The following is a 27016-nucleotide window of genomic DNA, read 5'->3' as shown; positions in this document are numbered from 1 at the left end:
TGTTTTTATTTTTTTTTAACTTTTTTTTTCGAGGTTTAAAAATTTTTTTTTTTTAATTTTTATTTTTTCGGATGTACATCATATTTCAAATTCTGGATACATTACATCATATTCACCACCCGAACACTAATTATAGTGCATCTCCTCACATGTGACCCTAATCACCCCTTTTGCCCTCCCCCCTCCCCCCTTCCCCAATGGTAACCACCAGTCCAATCTCCAATGCTGTGTTGTTGTTTTTTTTTTGTCGTTTTTATCTTCTACTTATGAGTGAGATCATATGGTATTTGACTTTCTCCCTCTGACTTATTTCACTCAGCATAATCCCCTCAAGGTCCATCCATGTTGTCACAAATGGCCAGATTTCAGCATTTCTTATGGCTGAGTAGTAGTCCATCATGTATAAATACCAGATCTTCTTTATCCATTCGTCCCTTGATGGGCACCTAGGTTGCTTCCAAGTCTTGGCTATTGTGTATAATGCCGCAATGAACATAGGGTGCAAGTATCTTTATGCCTTTGTGTTTTCAAGTTCTTTGGATAGAACCCAGCAGTGGAATAGCTGGATCATATGGTAGATCTATCCTTAATTTTCTGAGGATACTCCAAACTGCTTTCCATAGTGGCTGCACCATTTTGCACTGCCACCAGCAGTGAACAAGGGTTCCCTTCTCTCCACACCCTCTCCAACATTTGTTGTTTCCTGTCTTGTTAATTATAGCCATTCTGACCGGAGTGAGGTGATACCTCATTGTAGTTTTCATTTGCATTTCCCTGATAGCTAATGATGTTGAGCATCTTTTCATATGCCTGTTGGCCATCTGTATTTCTTCTTTGGAGAAATCTCTGTTCAGATCTTTTGCCCATTTTCTAATTGGATTGTTGGTTTTTTTGTTGTTGAGCTGTATGAGTTCTTTATATATTTTGGATATTAACCCCTTATCTGATATGTGGTTTGCAAATATCTTCTCCCAATTGTTAGGTTGTCTTTTCGTTTTGTTGATGGTTTCCTTTGCTGTGCAGAAACTTTTTAGTTTGATGTAGTCCCATTTGTTCATTTTTTCTTTTGTTTCCCTTGCCCGGTCAGACATGGGACTTGCAAACATCATGTTTTTAAATACACTGTAGATCTGTTGAAGCAATCGAAAAATAATTCAAACTAAAATTCTAGTCAGGGAAGAGTTCTTCCTAGGTGCGCTGATGATTTTTGAGAACAGTTTATAGATTTTAGGCATGGAACTGAGGATCAATCTGACTTGGTCCAGGTAGAAGGACTTTTACTATAGGAAAGAGAATAGAACAAGCTTTGGGCAGTTGTGTGGGGTTACCACAATTAGCTGGAAACTAGAGGGCCTGTAAATATATAATGATCTGTTTTCTACACACACAGGCTGAATTCTGGGTGGTATGGGTAAAGAATTGTGCCAGAAGCTTCTAAAAGACAACGTGAAACCTCCCAGAGTTTCATGGTACTTAGTGGACAAAAGTCTGGCTGGAGGGAGAGAGTTTGCCGCAAACACAAGACTGGTCTCTTCCTGAAGACATGTGCTGTATTTTGAAGCTGTACAGGCAGGAATGTAGAGAGACCAGCTCAAAACCCTCAAAGAGCAAAAATGAATCTTCCATAGTCTGTCAGGGCTAAGGAGACAGAGATCCCCAAGCCCTCAATCAAAAGCCATGTGACAGAAAGGAGCCAGAGGTGAACTGGGTCTTATTAAAACTTTTCAACCCAGCCTGGATACATACAGCTGAATCCCTCATTGGATTGAGACAACCACCCTTTCTCCTTCTAGCTATTAGAGGGGTTGATTCTGCCTAACAGAGGAAAGGTCAAACCTCTCCAGTAGAAGATACCATCTAGAGCACATCATAATAAAAAATTTGAAAACTAAAGACAGAGAAAACCTTAAAAGGAACCTGAGGAAAAAGACAGTAAATTTTAAAAGCCATTAAGTCTGAGTGCTGACTCTTCAACAGAACTATGAAATCCAGAAGACATAGAATGACATCTTTAAATTGCTAAAGAAAAAGAAAACAACTGTTAACCACAAGTTCTATATCCAGGGAAAAAGCTTTCAAGTGTTAAGGCAAAATAAAGATGTTTTCAGACAAACAAAAGCTGAGAGAATTCATTGACAGCAGTCCTGCTTAAGGAAAATAATCCAAAATCCTCAGGAGGAGAAAAAGAACACAGGCAAGGGTAGTTTATGTAAATTTTAAAAGCCTGTTACGTGTTTAAAACAGCAATAATAATAATGCCTTGTGGGTTTTTATAATGTGGAAGTAGAATATACAACAATAGCACAAATGGTTAAGAGAGATAAGTAGAGTTAAATTGTTGTAAGAGTCTTGCATTGCTCAGAAAGTGATAAAAGTAATAATTTGTATTAAATTGTAATATACCTAGCATGCTATACTTTGATTGGGGTGCTACTACATAGGTATGTGTGTATATACATATACATACATACATACATGTATGTAGATACATACATATATGTGTGCAAAAATTTATCCTCCTCTACATAGGCTACAAGGTCTTAAGTGAGTCTATGCTAAAAAAGCCAATGCCTAATGGCTACTAAGCATATGAAAATATATTTAACATTAATCATTAGGGAATTGCAAATTAAAATCACAATAAGATACCACTTTGCACCCACTAGGACGGCTGTAATCAAAAAGACACAAAATAAATGTTGGTGAAGATGTGGAAAAACTGGAACACTGGTGGGAAAGTAAAACAGTAGTCACTAAAGAAAACAATTTGGCAGTTTCTCAAAATTTACACATATATTTACCCAGCAAGTCTACTCTTAGGCATCTACTCAAGAGAAGTGAAAACCTATGTCCACAAAAGTCTTGTATGTGAATGTTCCCAGCAGCTTTACAGTCATGTGCCACATAAGGACGTTTCAGTCAACGATGAGTCACATATACCACAGCGGTCCCATAAGATTAGTACCCTATACCCAGGTGTATAGTAAGCTATACCATCTAGATTTGTGTAAGTACACTCTATGATGTTCACACAATGACAAAATCGCCTAACAAGGCATTTCTCAGAATGTATCCCTGCCATTAAGCAACAAGACTGTATTTGTAATTGTTAAAAACTAGAAATAACCAAATGTCCACTAACTGGTGAATGAATAAACAAAAACATGTTATATTCATACCCTGGAATACTATTCATCAATAAAAGGGAATGGAGGAGAAAAAACGAACCAACACTGATAGAAGCTAGAACATGGATGAACCCTTAAAAACATGCTAAGTGAAAGAAGCCAGACACGAAAGACAACATATTGTATGATTCCATCTATATGAAATTTCTAGAAAAGGCAAATACATGTATAGACACAGAGGAAGAGTGTTGCCCTATGGCTGGAGGTGGGAACAGGGACTGTTGGCACAGAGGTATGACAGAACTTTTTCAGGTGATGGAAATGTTCTAAAACAGTTATGGTGATGGTTGCACAACTGTATAAATTCACTAAAAATCACTGAACTGTACCCTTAGAATGGGTGAAATTTATGATCTGTAAATTATACCTCAATAAAGCTGTTTTTTTTTTTAAAGGCCAATGAGTTATTTTTCCACTTGCAGAGCATTGCATTCAAAATAGTCAAGAACAATTTAGACTTTAAGCAATGAGAACTTCAGAATACAGTATGAAAACATAGGGATCGTTTGAGAGGAAGTGAATACTACTCTTCTATTTTAGGAAATAGTAGTTAAGAGTGTCAACAGCTCTTCAATTGTAGTAACATTGTTAGTTTGGCCCATATTTAGCTGAATAGCTATTGCTTTCATGCAATAGGAAAGTAATTCTTCTGTCAAGTTTTTTGAAAATAATTTTTTATCTACTTTTTTGTAGGTGTTTCGAGTTAAAGTAAATTTGTGATATATTAATACTATGCTTATCTTATATCTACACAATGATAGTTTTGAATTTAGTAATGACTAAAAATTTCAAATAAAGGTGACAGATTTACAACTTTGTTCTCTAAATAATTTTGTTACTATTCTTAGTAGTTTGATTATATTTAAAAATATATTTACGAGCAATATGAGATTTTACAGTGTACTTTTAAAAATACCGATCTAAGGGGCTGGCCCCGTGGCTGAGAGGTTAAGTTCGCGCTCCGCTGCAGGCGGCCCAGTGTTTCGTCGGTTCGAATCCTGGGCGCGGACATGGCACTGCTCATCAAGCCATGCTGAGGCAGCGTCCCACATGCCACAACTGGAAGGACCCACAACTAAGAATATGCAACTATGTACCGGGGGGCTTTGGGGAGAAAAAGGAAAAAAAATAAAATCTTAAAAAAAAAAAAAAAATACCGATCTAAATTTAAAGCCTAGAATTCTAATTAGACTAAAAAATGCACTTATGTATAGCTGAAGATTGGACTAATAATAATGAAAAAAAGAAATATTTACTGTGTCTAATAGGACAAGCTGAAAGTTTAAAGGACAGTAAAAAATTGAAGTGATCTTACTTCAACAGTCATTCTAGGAATTTCTGTAACCAATTCTCTGGGCAATGATCCAACCCTTTCACAGTCACAGAAGTATTCTGTCTGTTCAGTAACCTCTAAGCCTATCTCATTCCCACATTTTTTTGGTTTTGGGGGTGGTCTGGTCTCAAGGATCTTGGGAACAGAGTAAATATAACGCTAGAATCTGAGTCTGCTCTCCCTGTTGAGTATGAAATCAAAAACAAGTCTATCTCAAAATCCCAAAACAGAAGTCAATGAAATAACTCCGAACAAATGTAAAATAAAATAGTCTTAATGTGGACAAGATTTAACCAAAAGAATCTGTATTTCTCAAGCCTTTCTCCTACACGAGGTCCCTGGTATCCCACTCAGAAGGTTCTGGATTCATCTTCAGGTTCTAACGCCAGTCTTCCACTGCCAGTGCTGCTTCCCACCCTGCACACCTGTCTCACTATGGGAACATCCTACAATACAATAACTTCATAAAAACGTTTAAACCTATGAGCCTCCAAAATATCTCTATTACGTCTAAAGCGAGTGAGAGAAAAAGACACTGAAAAACATACATGCTGATTTATGACAGGTGCGATGAGCAAAGGAGAAGTTAGAGGCAGAGGAGGACACAGGTAGGGAAGTGATAGTGATAAGCAGTAATGACAAAGGAGGATCATGGGGCAGGTTGCACAAAGTGACAGATGTATGGAAAGGGACATTTGATTTTATAAAGTGTATGGCTAATACTGCATGTTTTTAATAATAGAATATGATATACAGTACCATTTATTTAACAGACAGTGTCTGCTTTGTGTCGGGCACTGTTCTAAGTACTCTAAAAATATTAATTCATTTAATACTTCTAATAATGCCAATGAGATAGGTATACTCTTATTATCTTCATTTTATAGAGGAAGTCACAGAGGCAAAGAGAGTAAGTTACTTGCCCAAGGTCACAGTATCAATCAGTATCCAGTCAGGAAAAGAAAAACCACTTTGGATATTTCAAAAGGAATGTTATTACCTCCATTATTGAGAGAATCCTTACAGAAGGACTGGAGGAACAAAGGGGGGAAAGCATTGTCATCCAGTGGATACTGCATGAAGACCCAGCACCTTAGCACTGGGGGAACAAAAGAGAAAGTAATGTTATCCAAAACTCACAAATGCTGTGCTTCTGAGGTTTTTGGAACTTAACTGTTGCACTATTAGAACCATCTCTGCTAGCTGCTTTGCAGGAAGCCACCAGCCTTCAGGAGGCCTCTGACTCCTGGAGCTAGAGTAGAGGAATACAGTGCTGCTGAGGGCTGCTGGAACCCAAAGAAAGGAAAAAATGTCTTCCATCCTCCTCTTGCCTTTTAATCTCCCATTAGCAGAACCAAACTGGAGACCAACTGGCAAGGGAGTCTGGGAAATGTTTTTTAGGATTCCAGTACCGTTGCCATCCAGAAGAGAGTAAAAGAAGGAGAAAGGAGCTGAGAGACAACAGACGAATAACCAGCACAAACAACTGGCAAGTGGCAGAGCTTAAATCTCAAGCAGTATGGCTTCTCAGTCCATGCTCCTTACTATGACATGACACTGATATACTATAACGAGTATTTCATACATTTTTAAATAATGTCTGATCATAAATATGGGTTGGCAGCAAAGAAATTGTAAGAGTTTTATTCTTTAAATGTTCTACAAATATTTAGCAAGTTCCTACTTTGTGCCAGACACTGTTCTACTGGAAATACAATGATGGAGAGGAAAAAGAAAAACAAAAAAGAGGGGAGAGAGCTCCTTTCTCCCTATTTCAGATTGAACAAAATTCCCTGGGAAGGAGTCCAACTGGCTTAGCATGAATCATATGCCCACCCACTGAACCATGTACTTTAGCTGAGGGGTGGGTATAGGGGGAATAACCTACTGGAAATGCCCACTATAATCCTGAGACAAGGATTTGAGTGCAGGTCGTTTATCTAGAGGATTCAGGAAACACCAGTAGGAGGTGGGGAAGTGAGACAAAGAAGGGAAGGCCGTAAATAAAGGGTGCCTTATCAAGCCAGCTACCACTGGTAATGACTGGAGCATAATCCCACGGGAAAACTGGGAAAGGGTATGAAACACATGCCTTAGAGTTATCCCACCTGAGGGGCAAGAGAGCTGCGGTATCTCTGTGACAAATCCTGTCAGTCACTGGGCCAGAGCTGCTGAGATGGGTGGTGGATAATTGCCAGGTACATCCAAATTGCCAACTACACAGGGACAGGGCTGCCTTTCACCCTTGGGAGGCAGCCCTCAGGCAAAGAGATGCAGAGGCTGGCAGCTGGATATCAGCCTGAGAACACTGAAGTGGTAAAGGCCAGGGAGGGAAGGGCAGGGATCTACCGGGTCTACTACTCTGAATTCCTTCATCATATAAAAATTTCCTCTGCAGAGTTATTATGATTTCAAAAGAAATAATGCCTGTGAAAGACTTTTATAAAGTAGAAGGTAGAATACAAACAATTATTGTTTAGAAGTTTCTTGAAGGCAGGGAATATATATCATGTTTTGTGTCTCTCATAGGACCTAACACAGTACAATACATATGCCATGAGTTAAAATAGTTACCAAGTGATTTTGTCTTTTTAATTGATACCTGAACATATTATTTTCCAGGTTTACAAAAGATGCAATTTTTTTTCTTTTTTTTGGTGAGGAAGATTGGGCCTGAGCTAACATCTGTTGCCAATCTTCCTCTTTTTGCTTTAGGAAGATTGGCACTGAGCTAACATCTGTGCCAGTCTTCCTCTATTTTATGTGGGATACTGCCTCAGCGTGGCTTGACGAGCAGTGCTAATTCTGGACTTGGGACCTGAACCTGTGAACCCCAGGCCACCAAAGCAGAACACATGAACTTAACCACTATGCTACAGGGCTGGCCCTAGTGGAATTATTTTTGAAGTGTCATTAAGATCAATAACTCATTATTGTTAACTTCTGAAAGAATTTTTTATGTTTCAAGAATTTTAAGTAGCATGGTCTTGTTCTATTCCTTCTTCTATCATTCTTCTTCTTTTTTTTTTTTTGCAGGAGAAGATTTGTCCTAAGCTAACACCTGTTGCCAATCTTCCTCCTCTTCCCCCTCCTAAAGCCCCAGTACATAGTTGGACAGTTGTGAGTTCTTCTGGTTCTTCCATGTGAGCCGCCACCACAGCATGGCTAATGACAGACGAGTGGTGTAGTTTGTGCCCAGGAGCCGAACCTGGCCCACCAAAGTGGAGCGTGCTGAACTTTAACTGCTAGACCATCAGGACTGGCTCTATCATTATTCTTAAACCTAGGCCATTTAGATAAATCTATTAATTGCCTACCCAATAACGATTCTCTCTTTCCTTCTTACTTTAAAAAAATACCTTGATTAAAAATAGGGTATTGATAGATTATTGCTGGTTCAAATCAATCATGAGAATGCTACTCTGAGTAGCATGAAGGAAAGGCAAGAAAATCATAGGTGCCAACCCTGACATTGTTGAACTACTGAAGTAATACCAATAGCTTTCTTCCCTCAGCCTTCTTATGCCAGAAAAATAAACTTCTAATAATACTGTTAAATAGGTATTCTGTTATATGCAGTCAGTGATCCATAACTTTTTAAGTAGCATTTTTTTGCTCCTTTTGCATAGCAACCCATACAAGTCATTTTATTTCTAGAGTAAATTATTTAAGATAGTAACTCGTCAGAGAACAGATAAGCAGTGAGTGCTTAGCCACTTTAGTTTTAATCCTTTTGGATTCCCCTGTGACTGAGGAAGGATCACAGTATTCCCCACAGCTCTCTCCCTGTGCTCTCCCTTTCAATACTCAGTTTGATATTTTAAAACTTGCATTTAAAGATGCTCAGTAGGGCTCTATCACTGAGAAAGTTGTAATGAGATGGTGATCTTTTGGATGCAAGTTAATTTAGCATAACCAGTCACGCATCATTTCCGCCTACACAGCCACTTTGCTTGGCTCAGCCATATTCAAAAAACATTCTCTTTTCTCCCTTCAGAATATATTTTAATTCTCTCCACTTATTTCCATCTCTGCTATCATCACACAAGTTCAAGCCATAATAATTCTTACCCAGAATAGAGCAAGAGACTGAAGTGGTCTCCCTAATTCTAGGAAGTCTTGGCCTTAACAATCCATCCTTCACAGAATAGTGTAAATGATCTTCTCAAAACATAAATCAGATCAGTCACTTCCCAGCATAAAACCTATCAATGACCTACCATTTTACATGAAATAAAATCCAACACTTTATCATTGCATACAATGCCCTGCATAAGCTTCCCTCTTCCCATCTCCTTTAACTTCATCCCCTACCACTCTCCCTCTCACTCACTATGCTATAGCTATACAGACTATCTTTTCAGTTTCTCAAACACACCAAAATCTTTTTTTTGCCTCAAGGCCTTTGTACAAGCTATCCTTTCTGTCTAGAATGCTCTTACCTTCTTTCTCATCATGGCTGGCTCCTTCACTTCAGGTTTAAGCTTAAATATGAAGTCACTGCCCAACTTTATCTCATAACACTTATAACGTTTATCACTATCTATAATAATATATGTACTTGTTTGCTTATTAGTTTAGTATATATATCCTCAACTAGACCCTAGACCCTCAACTAGAAAAGAGACATGTTTCTTTTCTTCTCCTTTAACAGAATGTTTGGCACATAATTGCTTGTAAATTTGAATTAAATGACTAAATCGATTAATTAATAGCAGTGATTTTAGTTGAAAGCAATCCCCAGATTCCAAACTGGATTTTTTTTGTCCTTTCATGTAAAAGAGGGATGTGTGATTGCAGCTTTCAACATTATAATAAACTAGATGCTTGAGTATTTTTATGTTCCTCCAAAAATTCGTTCTTGAGTAAATTATTCTCTTTAATGCATTACCAGAATGGCAAAAAACAAAGGAAATACCTAAGGAAGTCCCTCCTGCCACCAAAATAAGGGCCAAGGGGAGACCATGACCATGAGCTAAACTCAGAAGTGGTAGCTTTGAGTGATAAGTAAACCTGAGGGCCAAATTAGCTGTGAGAACAAATGCCCAAAGCAGCAGTTTAATTTGTGATCTTACCTATAGGCCAACAACAAGGAAGGGAAAGTGAACTGGAGACAAAATTAAGTTAGGCACTTTAAAGAAACTAAAATGGCAGCACTTTGGTAGCACAACTTGTTTCTTGGCAGAAACATATGAAAATGCTCACTTGGGAAACCATCATAATTTAATGTTACAGAAAAATCACAGATTGATGAAATAAATATAAGTACAAAATCAAAGATGACCAAATACATAAAGAAGCAAGCCACCAGTGAACACCCACGAAATTCAGATATTGCAATCATTAGATTCAGAATATAAAAATCTTTAATAGGAAAAAGGGTGAAATTACAAAGATGAGGAAGTAACAGATGTCTATCAGGAATGACAAGAAAGATCTGAAAAATAACCAAATGGATCTCCCAGACATAAAAAACATAATTATTGAAATCTGAATGAATGAGCTAAACAGATTAGATCAGGCTGAAAACAAAATCAACAAACTGGAAGATATTACTGAAGAAATTACCTAGAATGAAGCATAGATGAGATAAAAGATATAAAAAGTGAAGCTGAGAAACACTGAAAATAGAACAATGTTTGTCAACATGCCAATATGTTTAATTAGTCCTAGAAAAAAAGAACAGAGAAAAGCAAGGAGTGGTACTATTTTAATATTGTGACTGAATTTTTTCATAAGAAATGATATGAATTCAAAGTTAGGAAGCATAAGATAGCCCAAATAGTTTAATAATAATAAGTCCACAAGAGATACTTCAAGTTGAACTTGCAGAATATCAAAGACAAATGATTTTAAAAGAAGCAAGAGAGAAAAGACAGTTCATCTACAAAGGAAAACAATTAGACTGACAGCAGACTACTCAATAGCAACCATGGAAGCCCAAAGACAGTGAAATACCTGTCAAGTGCTGAGAGAAAATGATTGTCAGCCTAGAACTGTGTGTACCCAGCTAAACTATCTTTCAAGATTAGGGCAAATAAAAATATTTTAAGATTAAGGAAAATTGCAAGACTCAATAGACTAGCCCTAAAGGGACTTTTAAAGTATATGCTATAAGTAGAAGGAAATAATCCTAGAAAGACAGTATGAATACAAAAAAGAATAGCATTTAGGAAAAAAAAGGTAAACAGAGTTGCCTGTATGAGAAAAGGAAGACAGGTAAGTAGAAAATAACCAGTCAGAACACAGAGAGAAACAAGGAAAAAATGTAAAATACAGAAAAGAGCATCAGAGATAAACGTGACGAAGTGAAAAGGCTAGCTTCATGTACCTCAAGTCCCAGAAGGTAAAGAGAGAAAATGGGGAACAGTATATTTGAAGACATAATAGCCAAGAATTTTCCACAACTGATAAAAGACACCACCGGTTTAAAAAAAAAACCTCAACCTAAGTCTCACACCTCACACAAAAATTAACTCAAAATGGATAATGGACTTTGATGTAAAACTATAAAACTTTTAGGAAAAAAGTAGGACAAAATCTTTGGGATCTAGGGCTAAGGAAAGAGTTCTTAGACTTAACACCAAAAGCACAATCCACAAAAGGAAAAACTGATAAATCAGACCTCAGCAAAACTAAAAGATTTTGCTCTGTGAAAAACCTTTAGAGAGGATGAAAGACACGTTACAGCCTGGGAGAAAATATTTGCAAACCACATACTTGATGAAGGACTAATATCTATATTATATAAAGAACTCTAAAAACTCAACAATAAAAAAAATCTAATTATAAAATGAACAAAAGAGATGAAGAGACATCAATACAGGTATATGGATGGTAAATAAGCAAATGAAGAGATGTTCAACATGATTAGCCATTAGGGAAATGCAAACTAAAACCACGATGACATATCACCACACACCTCAGAATAGCTAAAATAAAAATAGCAACAACACCAAATGCTGACGAGAATACAGAGAAGCTGGATCACTCATCCATTGCTGGTGACAATGCAAAATGGTACAGCCACTCTGGAAAACAGTCTGCAGTTCTTAAAAACCTAAACATGAAACTACATACAGCCCAGCAACTGCACACCTGGGAATTTATCCCAGAAACATGAAGACTTATGTTCACATAAAAACCTGAACACGAATGTTTATAGTAGTTTTATGCGTAATAGCCCCAAACTGGAAACAACCAACATATCCTTCATTGGGTAAATGGTTAAACAGACTGTTCTGCATCCATCCAATTGTACTCGGCCATAAAAAGGAACAAATTACTGATGCATGCAGCAACCTGGATGAATCTCCAGAGTCTTGTGTTGAGTAAAAAAACAATTCCAAAAGGTTACATACTGTATAATTCCATGTATTTTTGTACATTTTGTGTTGAAATGACAAAATTATAGAAATGGAGAACAGCTTAGTGGTTGCCAGGAGTTAAGGAGGGGTTGGGGACAGGAGGGAAGTGGGTGTGACTATAAAAAGGCAACATGAAGGATCTCTGTGGTGATGGAAATGTTCTGAATCTTGACTGTATCAATGTCAATTCTGGATTGTGATACTGTACTATAGTTTTGCAAGAGGAAACTGGGTAAAGGGTACACAAGATCTCTCTGTAATACATCTTACAACTGTATGACAACCTACAGTTACCTCAAAATTAAACATTTCATTTACAAAACTATAATAAGCTAATGGAGGGGGAAATGGAATGATAAAAAATATTTAATTGTTTACAAAAAGGCAAGAAAGAACATAAACATAGATGGGGCAAATGCAAAACAACTGGTAAGATGGTACTTTTAAATTCAAATATATTTAGTAAATATACTAAATAATACAGTTAAAAAACAAAGGGGCCGGCCCAGTGGTACAGCGGTTAAGTGCACACATTCCACTTTGGCAGCCCAGGGTTTGCTGGTTCGGATCCCAGGTACGGACATGGCACCACTTGGCAAGCAATGCTGTGGTGGGCATCCCACATAGAAAGTAGAGGAAGATGGGCATGGATGTTAGCTCAGAGCCAGTCTTCCTTAGCAAAAAGAGGAGGATTGGCAACAGATGTTAGCTCAGGGCTAATCTTCCTCAAAAAAAACAAAGATTGTCAGACTGATTACAAAAGCGAAACCCAATCATATGCTGCTTAACCAAGATAGGCCATAAATATGGCACAGAAAAAGTGAAAGTAAAAGGATGGAAAAAAAAATATCATAAAAACAGTAACCAAAAAAATCTAGTATAGGTACTCTAATATCAGACAAAGTCAAATTGGTGTCAACAATATTACTAGAGATAAAAAGACCATAAAAGAATCAACATATCAAGAGAATATAACTAAAGATTCTACACATTAAAAGATAAGAAATATCATGGTCAATCAACTTGAAAATTTGGATGAAATCGACAAATTCCTTGAAAACACATCTTAAATAAAACTGACAGGTGAAGAAATAGAGTATCTGAATGGTCCTTTATGTATTAACAAACAGTCTGTACTTAACCTTCCCATGAAGAAAACTCCAGGCATATATTGTTTTACCAGTAAAGTCCATCAAGCATTTAGGAAGTTCACAAACTCTTCCAGAGAATACAAAAAGAGGAAACATTTTTGAACTTGCGTTATGAAGTAAACAAAACCTTGGTACTAGGGTTGCCCACTTAAATTTGAACTTCAGATAAACAAAGAATGATTTTTTAGTACAAAATATTGCACCAGATACACTTATACTAAAAAGTTATTGTTTATTTGAAATTCAAATTTAACTGGGTGTCCCATACTTTTATTTGCTAAATCTGGCAACTTTATTGGACAATATCTGATAAGGACTTTACAAGACAAGTAAATTACAGGCCAGTGTCTTATGAACAGACAGACAGAAGTCCTGAACAAATATTGATAAATTAAATCCAGCAAAATTGGGGCCAGCCCGGTGGTGCAGCAGTTAAGTTTGCACGTTGTACTTCGGCGGCCTGGGGTTTGCCAGTTCAGATCCAGGTGTGGACGTGGCACTGCTTGTCAAGCCATGCTGTGGTAGGCATCCTGCATATAAAGTAGAGGAAGATGGGCACGGATGTTAGCTCAGGGCCAGTCTTCCTCAGCAAAAAGAGAAGGATTGGCGGCAGATGTTAGCTCAGGGCTAGTTTTCCTCAAAAAAAAGAAAAAAAAATCCAGCAAAATAGAAAAAGGATAAGATCATGGCCAATTTGACATTCTTCCAGAAATGCAAGATTAGTTTAACATTCAACATCAATCATTGTGATTGCTAAATTAATGGAATGAAAAGAAAAAAATCATACAATCATCTCCAGATGCAGAAAAAGCTTTTGATAAAATTCAACACCCATTTATGATTTTTAAAACTTTTAGCAAAGTAATAATACAAGAGAACATCCTTAATCTGATAAAAGATATATCCAAAGACCCTACAGAAAACATTACATTTAATGTTAAATGTTGAATTAAGTTTTCCCCTTAGATTGGGAATGAGACAAGGAGATCCACTATCACACTTCTAATCAACCTTGTATTGGAGGTCCCAGCCAGTGTAATAAAGCACTCCCCCTCCCCCGGAAAACTAAAAGAACTGGAAAGAAAGAAACAAATGTAATATGTAAAGTAATGTGTATATATAATATAAAGTAAAATAAAAAATATTGTTTAAAAGTCCAAATTGACTTGTAGATTCAATATAGTCACAATATAATTCCCAGCAGGTTTTTAAGGAATTTGAGAAGCTGATTCTAAAATTTATGTAGGAATGCATCAGGCCAAGAAAAGCTGATAAAGTTAAAGTAGAAAAAAGTTGGAAGATTTGCACTAACAGATATCAAGATTATTATAAAGTGGCAATAGTTAAGCAGTGTGGGGTTGGTGAAAAGACAAACATATAGTTCAATGGAACAGAAAAGACCTACGTATATAAAGTCACCTGATTTATGACAAAAGTATCGCTGCAGTGCAGTGGGGAGAGGATGACATTTTTTAATAAACTGTGCTAGATTAATTGAGTATCCACAGAGAAAAAATTAAATTGGACTACTATCTCACATTATACACAAATATCAAGTCTAGATGGACTGTAGTCCTAAATGTAAAAGGCAAAACACTGTCGCTTCTAGAAAATAACAGAGGAGAATATCTTCATGACCTTTCAGTAGGCAAATTTTTTTAAACAAGATACAAAAAGCACTAATCATATAGAAAACCACTGATAAATTAAGTTTTATTAAAGTTAAGAACTTCTGTTCATCAAAAGACACAATTATGAGTGTGAAACGGCAAGCCCCAGAGAGAGAGAAGATATTTGCAGTACTTATAATCCAACAAAGATCTCGTATCCAGAAAATATGAGGAACTTCTACAAATCAGTAAGAAAAAGACATCATTTTCTTTTAATAGTCAAAAAGACAAGCAAGTATTGCACAAAAATGGCCAATAAGCATATAAAAATATGCTCAACATCAATAATCAGAGAAATGTACATTAAAACCATAATGAGGGGCCAGCTCCGTGGCCGAGTGGTTAAGTTTGTGGGCTCAGCTTTGGTGGCCCAGAGTTTCGCTGGTTCACATCCTGGGCGCGGACATGGCACTGCTCATCAAGCCATGCTGAGGCGGCGTCCCACATGCTACAACCAGAGGGACCTACAACTATGTACTGGGGGGCTTCAGGGAGAAGAAGAAAAAAAGAAAAAAAGACTGGCAACAGATGTTAGCTCAGGTGCTGATCTTTAAAAAAAAAACCATAATGAAATATCTCTATATACCACCATGAGAGATAAAATGTTAAACACTGATCATATCACAGTGTTGACAAGGATGTTGAGCATCTAACTTTCATACACTTCTGGTGGGAGACTGGATTGTCGGAACCACTTTGGAAAATCATTTCACTGCATCCACGAAAGCTGATAGCAGGCATACTTCTGTCCCAGAAATTCTACTCCTAGGGCTATACCCTCGGAAATGCTTATGTATGTGTAAACATAGTCCCGTAAACATATGCTGGAATGCTCATAGCAGCATGTTTTGTAATAGCTAAAAAACTCACAAGGGAGATGGGGTGAATTATCTAAGTGGTGAGTTTAGAAAAAGAAATTGGGTATCGGTAGCCTAGCCATTTCTTTTCCCTTTTCTCTCAGGAGTAAACTGCTTTCAGGAATCATACATTCTGCTCTCTTCATCCATGCCTTATTTTCCAAAGTCCAGTGTGGGTATGGCTTTTGGTTGAAAGGTTAACTCTCTAATTCTGTGGTGAAATATTAGGAAATTCACTTGCCTGCTGTACAAATCAATTCCCTATATTTCACCAGAAATAGAGGAGATATTTAGTCTCCATATGTGATGTCTTTGGTCTTCTTTCCCAGTTGCTTCAGTTATTTAATGGACCCCTTTAAGGTTCCAAAATCTGGTGCATTGACCAAAATCATCAAGAAATAAGACAAGGTGGGTGGGAGATTACACATGCAGAGGGATTGAGACTTCTGGAGTGAGCTGGGTAAGTAGCTTTTAAGTTTTCATAGTGCTTTAGTAAGCACAAATCATATGAATTCTTGACCTTGGTGGCTTATACTCTGCAATGTGGTAGATTTTTACACTTATACAGCTTAACTGCTGTGATCTCTGAGGGTGTCTTTCAAGCTTAGGTCATGTAGGTCATTCACTTTGGTGGACTACTGAAATTTATAGTAATAGGCAAATAGCTGTTTTCGTAGGGCCCTAACAGATATAATTTGAGGTAGGAAATAGAATAGAGAGTGAATTTTCAGCCTTGGCCACAGAATTGACCTTGGAATTGATTCAATTAATGTCTCAGCAATGAGAACACCTCTAAAAAGCAAATAAGCTCCAGCAGCTACAAGTGAGCCTTGCTGGCTGGCCTAAGCAAGCAAAGCCCCAGCTTCACAAGTCAAGCTAGGCTCAGCAAACCTACAAGGCCTTCAGAGACCTCAGCGACGGAAAGGCCAGAAGTCTCAGAGAGCAGACAGCAGCACCTTGGTCCTCTTGTGGGTGTGTAGCCCCCACAAAACCAGCTGATTTCTACAGGTTGTGGAAGCCCTAATAAACAAAGATGATCATAGGGAAAAGAGAGTCTTTCCCTGTACAGACCCATCAGACATGAGAGACACAGCAATTATTCGCTGCTTATACTGTACCTTTCAGCTAGATCTGCAATGGAGGACTTACCCTGCACCCAAGTTTCCTGTGTGTTATAAAGCTCTGATGTTTGACCTTCCAGCTTTAAATTGTTATTGCCAAGCCTAGTAGATAGGCAAATCTAAATCTTATCCATTTGTATATTATTTTTGTCTACCTACAGGGCCAAAAGAGGAAACCATTAGGTATAGTACTAACCTCTTGGATTCACGTAGCTTGTCCACAGGCTCTTGAGATTCACTAACTATCAGGTCAATTTTGATTCATTAATTCCATATGTTCTGACCATGGCTTTATCTATCATGCTACAATCAAACCGTAGCTTCATTAACAGAAAGGGAGAGTATTTTTATTAATAAATAATGGGAGTGTTTATTATAAAGACTATGCCATCTTTTTGGGTTGGAGTAGAGAAACAACACAAAGTATTACAAACCCAAAGGCTAAGAAGACAAAAGACTGCGCTTGGAATATTGTTTTTAGGAATTGGGTGTGCTCAGGAAATCAAGGAGTAGCTAGGGCGGCTTGAAAATTACACTTCAGTCTTATTTTCAGAACAACAGTAATGGAATAAAAACAAAATAAAGGAGGATAGGCTGATGGTACTGGCGAAAGAAGTAGGTTTCCTTAGAAGAATATCTGACCTCTTGGAGAGAGAGCTTTTGGAGGAACTGACTAGAAAGATGTGAAATGGAAAAATGAGATTTTGAATTCCAGGATAAACAGGTATAAAAGAGAAATGGTGATGCACTTGGATCTAAATGTCCTTAAAGCTTTAGAAAATGGGAAAATGTTTTCCTTGTTATTAGATCAGAAAAATGATTGAGGCCCAAAGAAATCTAACAGAAGAAAGACGAGATGAGGGCAGACTAGAATGACTCCCCAAAAGGAATCAGGATCTAGGGAACTACTGAGATGTAGTCTCTAAGGACACAGACAGACTTTGTAAGGGCAATTAGGGAAGAACTTAAAGACTGAGGCTTAACTTGCAGGGAATTTAATTTTTCCTTGGGAATTTGATAATAGGAGGTGGTTTATATTCAAATGTGACATATCTGTGTATTGTTGGTATTTTATTAGTGAAATGATTGCATTTTATTATCAAAGTTTATCTTTATTTTTTGTTTGAAGTCAATAAAGAATCTCTGCTCGGTGCACAATTGTGGTACACAATGTGCCTAGATACAATTTGAGGTAGGAAATAGCGTAGAGTGTGAATTTTAAGTCTTAGGCACAGAATTGACCTTGGAATAGATTCAATTAATGTCCTGTTTTGATCCACTTCAGGGCCTTCTGAGGGAACAGATCTACATCACACACTTTGTGATCTAGGAGATTCACAAAGGAGTGGTGATTAGGATTGGGAGAGGGACAGACTTCTGAAAGTGGGCACAAAATTATCCTGATTGCTGATAAGCTCTTCCCAAAGAGGATAACCACATCTTGGGACGACTCTATGTTTAATGTCTAAGCTCAGTGGACTAATCAAAGAAAACTTACAGAATGGTGAGTAGGGGTGGGGACATGATTCTTCACCTCACTCAGTTCCCTCACTCACTCCTGCCCTGAGAAGGTGGGATGACTTATCTGGTGAATTTGGAAAAGAACTGGGCATTCCTCTTCCAGTCCCCTCCTCCCTCCTCCTTCTTGGGAGTCAGCCTGCCTCAGACAGGACACGTTCTGCTCTGTTCTCTGCCATGTGGCAAAAGAAAGGCAGCCTGTGGTTTTCCACCTCTCCCGTGATTAGATGGATAAGTCTACCTATTTCCAGAGTTTATTACTGCCTAAAGAGGGGAGCTGCATTCCCCAATATTAGCTTTATCTGTAATAAAGAGATCCTATGGTCCTCTACCAGCCCTACTTTTTGGTCTTATTTATAAATTGGTTCAAAACTCAGATGAGAAGTTCTAGTACCATTTACTTGACTCCTTCAAATTTCTAAGAAGATGGTTTCAGAGATAAGGTGATTCCAGATTAGGGCTTGAAGGATGAATAGAGTGGATAGTATAAGAGAAAGGGATGACAATTACCAAAGAAGGGAATAGCATGTGTAAAAGCACAGGCGCTTTAAACAGTATGGTGTGTTCTGGGTGGCTCAGTAATGCAGAAGTATAGAGTGCAAGGTGAGAAGTGGTGGCAAGGAGGCTACTGAGCTAGGCAGGGGTTAATTTATAAAGGGCTTAGATTTTATCCTGTGGGTGACGAGAAACCATGGGGGTGGGAGAGGATGAAAGAAGAGTTTTAAGCATAGGATGTAATGGGAGGTAAAGAACTGGAGATAATAAGTGTACACTACCCTTTCAAGGAGCTTGACTACTATGGGAATCAGAGAGGTTATATAAATATCTAGAGCCTCTTAGAGTTAAGGGAGGATACTGGCTTGTATAAGGTGTTTGTTTTAACATGTGAGAAACTTGAGCAACCTGTAGGCTGTAAGAAGAGACTGAGATATAGGAGGGAGGGGAAGATAATTAATGGAACGAAAAACTTAGGGAGATGAGAAGTAATGAAATCTAGAATACAAATAAAGGATTCTTCCCTCTTCCACCAAAGGGGCCAAGATTTGTGAGAATGCAGATCATTTTATTGGTAGGCAACAAGATGACAAGATTATTAGCATCAATTTTCTTTGTTAAATAGCATGTTAGTCTTTGGGTGAAAATGAGGAGATGGATGGTGCAGTGGGCGGTCAGAGAAGGTACTGACAATTCAATTCTAGCCAGGGATGGGCAGAAGGACTGCAGTGAAGCACTATGGAAGAAGAGGCCGTCAACTAAGATTGGATCAAACCAGAGTTGAGTTTTGCCAAGCAGATAAGAAGGAAGGTTTTCAAGGGAACAGAAAATATTGAAGTAGCGAAAGTGACAGAACATAGGATACAAATAGAAAAGTAATTGAAGAATGTTAATTCTCATTATATCCATACCCTAAAGGCACTGCTGCTGGGTACAGGAGTGACACTTTCTCTAGTTGGACTGAATTGTGACTCTCAGGTACCAATGGGAAAAAAACCCACATAATTAGTCTTTTTGCTTATCAGAATAGTGTCTTTTTTTCTAAAACAGGGCTTTTTATGAACCAAATATACCATCCACATTAAAGATAACACAACATTAAAATAAGTGTAGCAAGAATTATTGGTATTGCAAGCAAAAATTCTCAGAAACACATAATAGTCCACACATCCTCTCATAGGGGTCTGTTGTAAACAAACACAAAATATACCCTATCAGGAGGCATGACTTACAAAATTTGATTATATGCTTGGTGGCAAAATTTCAAAAAATTTCCTGCAAAGGGAAGCAGTCCTTTGCAGGGACTTCCTTAGGGAAGCAGTCCATAAGAGACCACTCTCACTTCTGACACCAACTTCAGAGTTCAGGGTTCCCAGGACCACTCTTAGGATTGACAATTTACTTGAAGGATGCAGAGAACTCACTGAAAGCTGTTATACTCATAATTATGGTTTATTACAGCAAAAAGATCACGATTAAAATCAGCCAAGGGAATTGGTGCACAAGGCAGAGTCCAGGAAAGTCCCCAATGTGGAGCTTTCAGTTGTCCTGTGCCAAGGGATTCAGGGAGTGGTACTTTTCCCGAAGTGACGTGCAACAATACGCACAGAATATTGCCATCTAGGGAAGCTTATCTGGGCCTTGGTTTCCAGAGCTTTTTGGGGGGCTCAATTATGTAAACTTGTGGCTGATTTTTAGTCTCCAGCCCCTCTGAAGGTAGAGAGGATACAAAGCAGCCCAAAGTCCCCAGGTAAACAAAGCCATTATTCCTAGAGATCCCCTCCCAGGACATGAGGACCAAGACCAGACCTCTCTGTGGCTAAGGTTAATTCTTTACTATGCATTCCCAAAACATCAAGTAATCCATTTTCTGATTAGATTCTTATAAATAGTAGACATTAATAACCTACTCTCTGGCTCCCTGCTTGCTGAGTCTTATACTTATTACTTCTTTGTGATTTTACTTCATAGTTGATTGTTTCATTAAGTTTTTCATATTCATGTTGGAATGCTGAGTCATACATTTCATGTGTATTACGGTAACAATTTTCTGGTAAATTTTCAGCTTCTGTGGGACAATTGTGGTACTCTATTTCACAATTTTCTTGTATTTTTGAGTAGATGTTGTGCATATGACTTTCATAATCCTCATATTTGAATAAGTTGAATTTTCCTGGACTATTATCAGGAGGTAGAAAGAAGGGCCAGGATAGCTTCCTGTGGGCTCTTTCCTCAGTTGCTGGAGCAAAAGAGTGTTTCTTTAAACTATGGCAACTCTGGGAAGCCACATTTCCTCTGCCTCTCAGTACTACCATGCCTCTGAAGGGCTTCTCTACACGGTTCTCCACTTCCTGATTTATTCACAGGACTCAGGGACCCCAGCTTTGCCTTCCAAGATGATATTACTACTTCTAGAAAGTTATTTTACTGACGCTTTCTAAGATCTGCTGTCTCTGATTAGGCGCTTCTGTACTCTCTCCCTCTTCACTGTTTGGGCCCTATTCAATCTCACTTCTTTCCCAAAATGTTCTCTTGATTTCCTGGTCTCAGCTGCCCACTGTAGCACTCATGTAATTTTGAAGGTTTAGGGTTTTTTCAGTCAGGTGTCTACCGAAAATTCAGTTTCTGTGAATTTATTTTCATTCTCCTTGTTGCTCTGGATAGGTTTCAGGAGAAGGAATGAAAAGTTTCAGAACTAAGCACACCCCATGTTCTTACAGACTGGTAATACAATTTTTCTCCCATGTCTTCAAAAGATATGAAGAAATTCTCTGAAAGTACTATGCTTATTGCCTTTAGATAATGAACAAGAATGTTATAATGATCAATAGTCTAATTAGAGATAATTATATAGCTGTTCACACCTGCTATGACATTAAGGCTATGTCTAAAGTAGTTTTAATGGAAAATCATTTGAGGCATATAGTGTAGATAAAAATTTTAAATGGAAGATGCTCAGAAGCAGCATTTTATGCTGATATGCTAAAAAGAGAATTGTTAGTAAAATGTTTCTTTTGAACCCAGGCAACTAGAATATTGTGCAGGAATGTTGGAGGAGATTTTATTGGATTGGATCTTATCATTATCCAGTTGGATTATGGATGAGGGATATCTTAAGAATTCTTGTTTTGATCCTGGGGATTTAAAGCTATGTTCAATTTCTTTTTGAAGATTAATACCATTCCATCGTGGTAGTTAGCCACAAATAGTTTCATATTTGTGGAGCAAGCTCCAGCATTACCTAGGAACTACATCTGCTTTTTGTATGCCTCACACTCTCATGAGAAGAAAATCACTGTGGAAGCAACAGAGATATGCTGAGCAAAATGTTAGACTCTAAACAGTATTAGAATGCCAATGTTGTTTTAACATAAACAGTACTAGTTATAACCAGGCAACTTAAGAAATGAGATGAGAGGAAAAGCTGAGCATTTGGCAGTCACTTGGGTCTAGGGTTGAAATCCAGTAAGCATTAAGGGTGGTAACCCTAGTGAAACATCCCCCTCTCTGTGATAGGACCCAAAAAGCATAACCCAAAAGTGGGAATATGGACTAGAATCATTTGTTTGGATCAGAAATCCTCAAGCATTGGTTCCGGACTATTGCACCCTTCAGGACCTGAGAGAAGGAAATGTAACTCCTCTCTGGAGGACATAATATCATCCAATCCTTTAAATTATTTCCGTAATTTTTCAAATAAAATGAATAGCAAACAATCAAAGATAATGGGATGCAAGAAGAGTCGAGCATGAGCTAGCACCAGCAGAAACAGCAGCCAAAAGAAACAGACGTAATAACAAACATAGTCTAAAAACCACTATGCTTGCTATGTTCATGGAAAAAAGTCAGGCTTACAAATTTTGTCAAGGAACTGGAAACCATAAAAAGTGACATTTAAGATTTGAAAAATAACCAAATAGGAATTATAAAACTAGAAAACAGAATAATTAAAAGTACAAAACTATGAATGAATGTTAGAGCAGATTAGGCACACCTAAAGAGAGAATGAGTGACTGGAAGATAGATTAAAAGAAACAACCCAGAGCCAGCCCTGATGGCCTAGTGGTTAAAGTTCTGCGCTCTCATCACTTTAACGGCCCAGTTTGTTTCCCGGTCATGGATCCACACCACTCGTCTGTCAGTTGCCATGCTGTGGCAGTAGCTCACACAGAAGAACTAGAAGGACTTACAATGAGGATATACAACCATGAACTGGAGCTTTGGGGAGGAAGATTGGCCACAGATATTAGCTCAGGGCAAATCTTTCCCTGCAAAAACAAAAGAAAAGAAAAGAACCAACCCAACCTGAGAGAAAGAGATGCAAAATAAAAAATATCGAAGATAGAGCAAGAAGCATGGAGGATAAAGTGGGATGGCCTAATATATATTGAATTGGAGTCCCAGAAATGGAAAAGAGAGGATAAGGGCAGAAAAAATATGTGAAGAGATAATGACTGAGAATTTCTGAGAAATGATTAAAAATATTAATCTCTAATTTAAGAAGCCCAATGAAGTACAAGCAGGATTTTAAAAAACAAAAGGCATATTACTTGAAGTAAAACCATAGAAAATCAAAGACAACAAGAAAAACTTAAAAGAAGCCAGGAAAAAAAAAAGATTACTTTCAGAGGAACCTTGCATTTTCTGGGAAAAGGGCAAAGTAAAGATTAATATTAGATTAAAAAAAAGTAAACAACACATGTTGTAAGTTTTATGGACAAAGAACAGAAAAAGAATGTATAATTTCCAAACTAATTGGGTAGGAAATGGAACTACAAAAAAAAAATCCAACATAAAGCACAAAAAGAGACTAAAAAGAACACAGAGTTGGCACAACAAATATAAAGCACAAAAGATGAAGGATTAATATATTTGGGCTTAAATATATTTTGGTATATTTAGTATATATAGTATATTTATAAGAAAATATATTTTAGTATATGTAAGCCCAAATATATTAGTAATTACATGACCATAGACTGTCTTAATTAAAACACAAAAGATTATCAGATGACATTTTAAAAAAAACATGGAAAACCATGTGCTCTAGAAACATATCTAAGACATCAGGACACAGAAAAGCCAAAAGTAAAAGGACAAAAAAATATATCATGTAAACACTAAGTAAAAGGCAAGTGGTCTAACTATATTGATACCAAGAGACAAAACAGAATTTAAGGCTAAAACCATTACAGAGATTAAAAAGGTCACTTCAGAATGTTAAAATGTTCAGTTCAGGTTCAAATAAATTCTAAATTTGTGTAAACTACATAATATAGTCTTAATATATGTAAAGCATATGTTGACAGAACTAAAATTGATAGAACTAAAAATAAACAAATCTACTAGCTAAGTGGGATATTTTAATTTAGTAATTAATAAAACAAGCAGACAAAAAAGTCTGTAAGGATACATAAGGGTGAATAACCCAAATAAGAGGACACAGTGGACATAAATAAAACACTGACCTATTAGTAGAATATAAATTGTTTTTAAGCACATATAGACTATTTTTAAAAATCAACCATATTCTTGGTTAAAAAGCAAATCTCAATAAATTTTAAAGCATTAAAATCATACAGAGTTCTATACTGATAATGCAAATGTATTAGAATCAATAAGAAAAGGATAACCAGACCTGCATGTTTTAGAAATTAAGAAATCTACATCTAAATAATCTATACATCAAAATAATCATGAGGGAATTTAGATAATATTTTGACTTGTGGGATGTAGGCTAAACAGTATTCATAGGGAAATGTATATAAGCATATATTTGTAAAGGAGTCAGTAAAAAAACAGCAAAATAGAAAGAAAGAAGAGGAAATAATAAAAGAGAAGAACTGAAATAGAAAAAAATACACTAGAAAATATGAACGAAACTAAAATTGGTATTTTGAAAGGTCTAATGAAATTGATAAAACACTGAGGAGACTAATGAAAAAAAGAAAGAAGGCACAAATAATTGATATCAAGAATGAAAAGAGAGATACCAATACAGATCTTGCATACATTAAATATATAAGAGGATATTATGAGCGAATAAATACATAAAAATTTGGATGAAAGATAAAAACTCTGTATCAAACATAATATACAGTGGTGAAACATTAAGTCTTTCTTTTGAGACTGGGAACAACACAAAGATGACCGCTAACCACTTCTTTTCAATATTGTTCGGAGTCCTAGCCATGTAGTAGAGCAAGAAGGAAAAGTATTTGACTTAAAAATGAAGGAAGAAAACTCAATATTTGCAAATGGTATGTTTGGACGCATACCACCGTGAAATTGTGAAAGACGACATGAGTAGAGTTGTATTAAAACAGAGCCAGAGCAGAAATTTCAGAGGAATTGCCTTGCACGGCTTATTTTCTTTATCTTCCAAACTGGACCAAACTGCCAACATTCCAAAAAGTCAATAAGGACAAGATAATCCTCTTTGTAAGAACTGGTAAAACTGGACTTTGCTGACGACCAAATCACTAACCAATCGATGACTGAATCTATGAATTACAGACCTAGCGTGACCTAGCCCAAACCTAGCCTCACCTACCCCCAATGAACTCTTCTTTAATACAACTCCCCCATCCTCTCTTTTTCTCATAAAAACTCTAAGGCCCTCTCCTGTAATCAGAACACGATTTGGGTTTCTACTTGAATTTGTGTCTCCTGAATTGCAATTCTGATTGCTCAAATAAATATCTGCTGTTTAAATTGTAGCGATTTTTCCTCAGCTGACACAATCCAAACAAATATACAGATAAATTATTATGAATAGGAAAGATTGCTGGATTTAAAAATTATTTTGGAAAAATCAGCTTAATTTCTATACACTGGCAACAAAGAAAAAAATGAAATATTAAAAAGACCACTTACAATACATCAGAAATAAAAAGTACATATAAATAAATCTAATAAAAGATATGCAAAATGACAAATAAAATTCTATTGAGAGACATTGTAGAAGATCTAAATGAACTGAAAACATGCCATGTTCATAGATTATAAGGCTCAATATTGTAAAGATATCTATTCTCTACCAGGTTAATGTGTGGATTCAATGAAATGTCAACCAAAAATGCCAAAAAGCTTTGTTGTTGTATTGTTTGTTTTGTTTTCTTTTTTCTGGAACTTAAGCTGACTCTAAAATTTATAAAGAAACGTAAAAGGGCCGAGAATAACCAACACTGTCTTAAAGAGACAAAAATAAGGTGGAAGATATATACTTCTAGGTTATCAAACTTTTATAACCTTTCTAAGTAAGACATCGGGGAATTGGCTCAAGGATAGACAAAAACAACAACGGAAAGAATGGAGATCAGAAACAGATCATATATAAAAACTTGATCTATGACAAGGTGTGATACTGTAGAATGGGATATGGACAGATTTCCCAGTGAATGGTGCTTGGTCAAACGGGTAGCATATAAAAAAAAATGAAATTGGACCTCTACCTCCCAAAATAATACAGAAGAATATCTTCATGATTTTGAAAATACTTATATAACTAAGGAAATATTACTTAAGTCACAAAGATCCCAGCCATAAAAGAAAACATTGCTATATTTTTTCCACATTAAAAGACTAACCGAAAGTCACCAACACAGTCAAATGGCAAGCTATAGAGTAGGAAAAGATATTTGCAAAACACAACATTGAGAAATGGTACTTATTCAGAATAAAGAACTACAAATCAATAGAAAAAGACAAAAACCCAAAAGAGAAACAGACAAAAGACCTAAATAGGAACTTCAAAAGAGGAAAGCCAAAAGACCAATTAACATGTAACCTTATTAGTAGTCAGGAATATTCAAAGTAAAACCACAATGAGATACTGTACATACCCACTGGATCATTAAAAAAAAAAAAGAGGCATAAAAATATCAAATGGCAGGCAAAGAAACGGAACTCTCACACACTGCATGTGGAAGTGTAAAAGCTTGGACTGTCTAGTAAAGTTGCAGCTATGCATACCCCATGACTCAGCAGTTCTGCTCATAAATACGTATCCTGCGGAACTGCAAGCACCTATGTATCACGGTACATGGACAAGAATGATCATGGCAACATTGCTTTTAAACTGAAAACAACCCATATGTCCATCAACAATAGAATGGTTAAATAAATTGTATTTTATTTAAACCATAATGTAAAGAACTAGTTAAGCGAGTACCAGTAGATCTTAAAAACAGAGTGAATGAAGCCAGAGAAAACAAAGCACGTGATTCCACATATATAAAGTTCAAACACAGGCAAAACTAAAAAGTATTTTTAGAGTTAATAATTATGTGGTAAAATTCTAATGAAAAGTGAGGT

At 36.8% G+C, this 27016-nt stretch overlaps 1 long non-coding RNA gene across 1 annotated transcript; it reads right to left on the bottom strand.

Moving 5' to 3' along the window:
- On the bottom strand, nucleotides 1-26693 carry LOC139081634 (uncharacterized). The gene is made up of 2 exons (XR_011536788.1): nucleotides 26545-26693; nucleotides 1-1130 (listed from the first exon to the last, which is right to left on the bottom strand). It is a non-coding gene; the product is annotated as an uncharacterized lncRNA (long non-coding RNA).
- Between the last annotated feature and the right edge of the window lie 323 nt (nucleotides 26694-27016).

This window comes from Equus przewalskii, chromosome 2 (genome assembly GCF_037783145.1).
Source record: "Equus przewalskii isolate Varuska chromosome 2, EquPr2, whole genome shotgun sequence".
Classification (NCBI taxonomy): Eukaryota; Metazoa; Chordata; class Mammalia; order Perissodactyla; family Equidae; genus Equus; species Equus przewalskii.
The sequence above is the reverse complement of the archived record's forward strand: the minus strand, read 5'-3'. Positions and strand labels throughout refer to the sequence as shown.